We start from the raw sequence: 8,158 nt of genomic DNA, 5'->3' as shown, positions 1-8,158 counted from the left end.
ATCTGGATTAGTGAGTTGTCAGTGGGGTGTGATGTGAGCTAGGGCTAGAGAAAGTGGGTGGGAGGCTGAGGCAACCCCTGAAGATCAGGAAGTTCCCAGTCTCCAGTCCCCAGGGTCCTTCTTTAGACTCCCACATTGAATCTCCTTCTAAGGCTTGGTTGGGCAAGGGTATTCTCCTCTCTGTAATCTTTTACCCAGACTATTAGGTCAAAGGGCCAACCCAAAGTCATATCCCATGACATGGGTAGGCAGGGGAGAAAGATGTCCACTGATGTCAAGTCCTGATGGTGAACCTGGGCTGCTTAGGAAGGAGAGCCATCTCATAAGGACAAAGTGCCAGGGGTTGGTGGTCTCCCTCATCACTATGCACCTCTCTGCTACTCACAGCATTAGCTTCTCTTGGTCCAAATGGCTAAGTCTGTCCTGCTGTAAGGCTTTGTCTCTGCTGTTCCCCTGCCTTGAGAACTTTCTTCATATCTCAGAATGCTCCCTTTCCCCCATCGCTCAGAATTCAGCTCAAACATCACTTCCTTGGACAGGCCCTCCTGGGCTACCTTTCTATTCCTCTTTTCCCTCCCCACAATTCCAGTGGTGGGATTCAAATAATTTAACAACTGGTCCTCTGCCCTAATGACTGTTTTAAGTATGAAAAAGCGATACACCAAAAGTAGTTTATTATTTCACGCATTTAATACTTAAATAAGAACAATAAAAGAGGTACACAAAACCAGATTATGTTATAAAAAAGAGTTTGAGAATATTAGTGGCCTGACCAGGTGGTGGTGCAGTGGATAGGGTGTTGGCCTGGGATGTAAAGGACCCAGGTTCAAAACCCTGAGGTCGTCAGCTTGAGCATGGGTACATCTGGCTTGAGCGTGGTGTTGCTGGCTTGAGCGTGGTGTCGCTGGCTTGAGCATGGGATCATAGACATGACCCCATGGTCACTGGTTTGAGCCCAAGGTTGCTGGCTCGGATGAAGCCCCCAGTCAAGGCACATATGAGAAAGCAATCAACAAACAAGGTGTCGCAGCCCTGGCCGGTTGGCTCAGCGGTAGAGCATCGGCCTAGCATGCGGAAGACCCGGGTTCGATTCCCAGCCAGGGCACACAGGAGAAGCGCCCATTTGCTTCTCCACCCCTCCACCGCACTTTCCTCTCTGTCTCTCTCTTCCCCTCCCGCAACCAAGGCTCCATTGGAGCAAAGATGGCCCGGGCGCTGGGGATGGCTCTGTGGCCTCTGCCTCAGGCGCTAGAATGGCTCTGGTCGCAACATGGCGACGCCCAGGATGGGCAGAGCATCGCCCCCTGGTGGGCAGAGCGTCGCCCCATGGTGGGCGTGCCAGGTGGATCCCGGTCGGGCGCATGCGGGAGTCTGTCTGACTGTCTCTCCCTGTTTCCAGCTTCAGAAAAATGAAAAAAAACAAGGTGTCGCAACAAAGAATTGATGCTTCTCATCTCTCTTCCTTCCTGTCTGTCTGTCCCTATCTGTCCCTCTCTTTGTCTCTCTCACTAAAAAAAATAATAACAATAAAATATTAATGAGAAAATATTAAATAATACCTCAAAAAAACCAATAGAACTGTTATTTAAGATATTCCCATATTGCTTCTTGATTGGTGTCCTCACTTGCAATTGTTTTCACCTATGGGTGGAATGAACATTACTATGGGCATTTAGAATATGCTGTTGTGCAGATGAATGTTAAAAAAGAGTAAGGAATGTAAATTTGTTATTTCCACATTGGGTAACTGCCCAGGTGCCTACCACAGAAAGAACCCTGATTACAAGTGCAATTTCAGCCTGACTTGTGATGGTACAGTGGCTAAAGCATCAACTTGGAACACTGAAGTCACTGGTTTAAAACCCTACTTGCTCAGTCAAGGCACATATGGGAGTTGATGCTTCCCATCTTTCTCCCTTCCTGTCTGTCTCTATCTGTCTTTCTCCCTTTCTCTCTCTAAAAAACAAACAAATAGCCCTGGCCAGTTGGCTCAGTGGTAGAGCGTTGGCCTGGCGTGCAGGAGTCTCGGGTTCGATTCCCGGCCAGGGCACACAGGAGAAGCACCCATCTGCTTCTCCACCTCTCCCCCTCTCCTTCCTCTCTGTCTCTCTCTTCCCCTCCCTCAGCCAAGGCTCCATTGGAGTCTGGTTGGCCCAGGCGCTGGGGATGGCTCTGTGGCCTCTGCCTCAGGCGCTGAAATGGCTCTGGTTGCAACAGAGCAATGCCCCAGATGGGCAGAGCATCGCCCCCTGGTGGGCATGCCGGGTGGATCCCGGTTGGGCGCATGCGGGAATCTGTCCGACTGCCTCCCCATTTCCAACTTCAGAAAAATACAAAAAAAAACAAAACAAGACAAAAAAATAAAATAAAAACTATACAAATGACTAATGAGAATATGAAAATATGTTTACCATCATTAGTAATAAGGGAAATATAAATTAAAACCACAAATTGATACCACTATTTATCCACTAGAATGGTTAAAATTAAAAATACTATAGTCTCAAATGTTGGTGAAGGTTAGCAATTAGAACTCTCACTCATTGCTGGTGATAACGTGAAAATTTTGCAATCACTTTAAAAAATAGTTTGGCTGTATCTTATAAAGGTAAACATATACTTACATTATGATCCAGCAAATCCTATGTCTAGGTCTTTATTTGAGAAATGAAAATACAGCTGACCCTTGAACAACATGATTTGAACTGCACAGATCCACTTACACATGAATTTTTTTTCAACAAATACAGTCAGCCCTTTTGTATTTGGTTTCACATCCACAGATCAACCAACCAGGAATGAAAAACAATATTTTTGCATTTCCAACTGCAGTTTCCCAACCGTGGATCAAAAATACTGGTTTCAGTCTGTGGTTGGTTGAAACTGCTGATGTGAAAGGTCAACTGTGTTAAATTTTAGGGGAGTCAAAAGTTGTAGGCAGATTTTCACCTGCTTGAAGGTCAGTATCTTTAAATGCCAAGTTGTTCAAGGGTCAACCTTAGATTTTTTATTATTATTGATTTTTAAAGAGAGGAGAGAGACAAAAAGAGGAGGGAGAAGCAGGAGGCATCAACTCAGTAGTACTTGTCTCCTGTATGTGCCTTGACCAGGCAAGCCCAGGGTTGCAAACCAGCAACCTCAGCATTCCAGGTTGATGCTTTATCCACTGCGCCACCACAGGTCAGGCCATCTTAGATGTTCACACAAAAACCTGTACACACATATTTATACCAGCTATATTTATAATTGCCAAGATCTGGAAATAGCCCAATGTCCATCTGCTGGTGGATGGATAAACAAATTGTAATTCATCTATACAATAAAATACTCAGTAATAAAAGGAAAAAAAAATGATCTTCTGATAAATGGAACAGGGGAGCTAAATACTCTAGCTCTCTTTAGGTAGAAGTTTCTACAATTGTGTTGTACATTGGCTCCCAGAGTTCCCCAGTGGAATTGAGCTCTGATTACCTAAGATGATGACTGCTTGATAAAACACCTATTATTGGCTTCCTTCTCTTCCTTGTCTCACTTTCCCATTCCCTTACCAGTATTTTCTAAGATTACCTCTCATATAAAACACTTGCACTGAATCCTAATCTTAGGGCCTTCTTTTGAAATCAGCATTTTCAAACAAAGCAAATCAGTAAGTAGATTAAGATCACCAAAACGTAACATTGCTATACAAAAACCAAAATATAACATATTGTTAAGTTGAAATATATATTATAAAACTATATGTGTAGGATAATAACTGTATTTTAAGAACAAAAAAACCCCATACATTCTAAATGTGTGTGTGTGTGTGTGTATAAATGCACATAAAACAGTCTAGCTGGGATGCACACTGAATTGATAATAGTGGTTACCTCTGAGGAAAGTGAGACTGGGTGAGAGGGTCAAGGGAGATTTTTACTTACACAGTAAACTTTGAACTTTTAAAAATAAGAATCTATTTGTGAATTCCTTATGTTTTAAAAGCACAGGGGGGTTTCGGGTTATGACAGTCTCAATGACGTTTCAAGTTTACGATGTTTACTTCTATAAAAATTTTTTAAAAATTGAGATGTGCATGTTTCGGCTTATGCCATTAGCATCATACTTACAGACTACATGGGTGAACTATTCCAGTTTGGTTGCGCGCAGCAGAAGCATATGCAGCAATGCAATGCCGTGTGTGAGTGAGGGTGTTGCTGTCCCCCAGTAGGCTTACCGATGCCATTTGGGACTATTAAAAGCACAAATGTTCTGTTTGTGTTGCTTTATTTGGCAACTTTTTGGCCATTATCACTCCAAAACGAAAGTCACGAGTCTTCAGATGATAGTGCTTTGAAGAAGAGGAAAGACATCACGATGGAAGTGAAATTAGACATTGTAAAGAGATCAGAAAAAGGAGAATCAGTGACAAACATCTGCCATGTGTTAGGCCTTAGCCGCTCTACTATAGCAACAATGATCAAGGATGAAGACCATATCCTAGAGCATATAAAGGGCTCAGCCCTTTTGGAATCGACTGGGATTACAAACAGTGAAGTGACATAATGATTGAGATGGAAAGATTTCTAATTCTCAGGCTGGAAGACCAGCATCAGCGGCATATACCAGTTACGACAGGTAAGTGACTCAAGCTAGGGTGTGTTTTGACTTACACCAAAATTCTAGTTATATCACTGTCGTAGGAATGGGACTGTGTTGTGAGCCAAGGACCCCCTGTAAGTTAAAAATACTTTATAATGTGACAGATGAGCTCAGTTTACCGCAGCTTAAGAACAAACACTGGGCACTGGGGATGCAGAGAAAAACAGGAACACGGTCTCCACCCTTAGGAGCTCCCATAGCACCACACAGGTAAAGATCTGTAATACCCCGTGATAAGTATTATGACAGAAACAAGCAGAAGGGACTGTGGGCACCCAGAGTTGGAGCTCAGCCATTCAGCTGTAGAAGAAAATGTCATTCCTCCCTCACCTCCCCTGTGAAGATTTAGGTAGACTTCAACCAAAATGACTAGGGTTCAATCAGCCTAGCTGAAGGTATAACGATTAAGAATTAAGCAAACCAAGTGCTTGCCACTCAATAGGAATAAAAATGCCTTTAATGGAGGGGTCATGACATCCTTGGAGCGGTGTCTCGAAACAGGTACTTATCAATATTTCCAAAACCATCAAGAATTTCCAGTCTGACAGTTACACTGGCACAATGATTCTGGCTCTTTGGATCTCCCTCCAGCCTCCCCTCCACGCCCATCCTATCTGCCCCATGCTTTAAGACCACGCCCCTATGTATGATAATAGTGATTTTAGACAAACATGAATCTGTAAAATGGCCATCATAATAATACCTACAGAAAAAAAAAAGAAGAAGAAGACCACGCCCATCCAGCAACCTTGTTACTCATGGAGACTTGCCTAGCAGGAGAACGTGTACGGAAGGGAGGAGGCAAGCATTACAATCTAGTTGTTGGTTATACTTGTCACTGAAAGGCAATCAAGTGGCCTGTTTTCTGCTTCCAGGCCTTTATTATGAGGTCCCTTAACCTAGTGATTCCAAGCTTTGCTACACTTTTTATAAATCTTAATGTCAAGGTCATATCCCCTACCAATTAAATGGAGTTGGCACCAGACAGTGGTCAGCTGCCACCTGGCTTGAAAGACCCTATAGTGTATATCTCTTCCCAACTCCATCTTCAGTGAAATCATGCTTGAAATCAACCATTGCGGAAGTTTTTTGTTTGTTTGTTTTTGTTTGTTTTTGCATTTTTCTGAAGCTGGAAACAGGGAGAGATAGTCAGACAGAGTCCCGCATGCGCCCGACCGGGATCCAACCAGCACGCCCACCAGGGGGCGATGCTCTGCCCATCCTGGGCGTCGCCATGTTGCGACCAGAGCCACTCTAGCGCCTGAGGCAGAGGCCGCAGAGCCATGCCCAGCGCCCGGGCCATCTTTGCTCCAATGGAGCCTTGGCTGCGGGAGGGGAAGAGAGAGACAGAGAGGAAGGCGCGGCGGAGGGGTGGAGAAGCAAATGGGCGCTTCTCCTGTGTGCCCTGGCCGGGAATCGAGCCCGGGTCCTCCATTGCGGAAGTTTTTACACCATAGAAATAGGCTATAAATTTTCTTTCCTTTCTTCTTTCCTTCCTTCCTTCCTTCCTTCCTTCCTTCCTTCCTTCCTTCCTTCCTTCCTTCCTTCCTTCCTTCCTTTCTTCCTTCCTTCCTTTCCCCTCCCTCCCTCATTCTCTCTCTCTTTTCTTCCTTCCTTCCTTCCTTCCTTCCTTCCTTCCTTCCTTCCTTCCTTCCTTCCTTCCTTCCTTCCTTCCTTCCTTCCTTCCTTCCTTCCTTCCTTTTCTTTCTTTGCCTACTGTTAAGACCTTACCAGCACACCACTCACTGAAGCCAGTTATCTATAGTTTCTAAAGATTCCTAGGTGATTCCAAAGTGCAGCAAGGTTTGGGAACCAGTGTCAGTTTTGCCTGTGTAGTGCTCTTTGTTGTCTTGGAAAACATGATGTCACCTGCTAACTCTAGAAATGGCTATTTGAGGCTGAAGCTTTCTTTCTAATCTGGGGCCACTGCTTCAGAAAACTTTCAAGGAAGGGCAACCTTTATTCAATTCTGAAGGCTGAGTTCCGTAATTCGATGTGTTGGGGGTGGATAGCTGGAAATGTTGTGCAAGGCTCATTACTACCCTTCTAGTGAGAAGTGTCTTGTCACATTTGGAGTCCAAGCTGAAAATGGATCCACAGGATATTTTCTGTATAACATTATGAAACACCTCTTCTTTTATTTATGTTCAGAGCATATGAGTTATACTTTCATTTATTAACTTACGCAGTCAAAGTGATAAAGGGGATCTATAAATATTAAGAATAATGCTTCTATTATATATTTTGAAACTTTTTAAAAAAATAACTTTAAGATAAAATATTCATCGCTGATTCACTGGAGAAGGGGAAAGTGTTGGACATTGCCTGACTTTCACGGCCAAGGATGTGAGTCAGGGCTAAGATCTGATCCTGGGGTTAGAAGCTGAAAGACAGAGAAGGGTAAGACGAGGCCAAAGTCCTCAGATAGTACATGCAAAGAGAACACTCATGGGGTTCAGGATGTGTTATTGAGTTAGATGGAGGCCCAGATATGGGGGAAGAAGACCCAGGGCCTAAGCAGAAGGCTTGAACAGCACATGAACTTGCATTTGTCTGGCCTTACCCAGTCCCCAGCTTGTTACCATATTCTATCTCTGTCTTAGTTCTCTTGACTCCTGACATTGTGTTGCCTCCAAACTAGCTCTCCTACTGGACTGACCGGCTTCCCTTGCTATGCCTCCTTGCAGCTGAGCATGGACTTGTTCTTTGTCCTACAACACTGCCATATGCTCAAAGGTTTGCAGCCACGCTCACACTCTGTCTTATCAAGTCTCCAGCTTTAGTTTGGCACCGACATCTTTAAGCCCTGTCACAAAGCTGACAGAGGGCCTGGAGGGGCACTAGAAAATAAATGAGGACAATTAGGAGATGCAATTTATAATTTATTAAAATGTAAGTATCACATTTCATCCCTCCACCCTACTCCCCAAACATAAGGGTACTATAAATGGAGACACCATGAGAAAAATCGATCAATAAACTACACATAAAAGTGGGGAAGGAAGCTATCTGTATTAATTGGCTACTCTATGTCAGGTACTATGCTAGGTGTTTCATATGTTATGTGACCCTATTTAATGCTGCCATTATATTTTTTTAAATTGTATTTATTGATTTAGAGAGAGGAGAGAGAGAGGGAAAGGTGGGGGAGGAGCAGGAAGTATCAGCATGTAGTTGCTTTTCATATGTGCCTTGACTGGGCAAGCTTGGGGATTTGAACCGGTGGCTTTAGCATTGGAGGTAAACGCTTTATCTGCTACACCATCACGTCAGGTTCCTGTCAATATCCCTTTAAAGTAGATATTACTTTCTACTTCAAAATATTCAAAAACTTCTTTAAAAAATATTCAAAACAGAGCGTCAGCCTGGCATGCGGTAGTCCCAGGTTCGATTCCCGGCCAGGGCACACAGGAGAGGCCATCTGCTTCTCCACCCCTCCCCCTTTCCTTCCTCTCTGTCTCTCTCTTCCCCTCCCACAGCCGAGGCTCCATTGGAACAAAGATGGCCCGGGCGCTGGGGA

This window comes from Saccopteryx leptura, chromosome 2 (genome assembly GCF_036850995.1).
Source record: "Saccopteryx leptura isolate mSacLep1 chromosome 2, mSacLep1_pri_phased_curated, whole genome shotgun sequence".
NCBI lineage: Eukaryota > Metazoa > Chordata > Mammalia > Chiroptera > Emballonuridae > Saccopteryx > Saccopteryx leptura.
The sequence above is the reverse complement of the archived record's forward strand: the minus strand, read 5'-3'. Positions refer to the sequence as shown.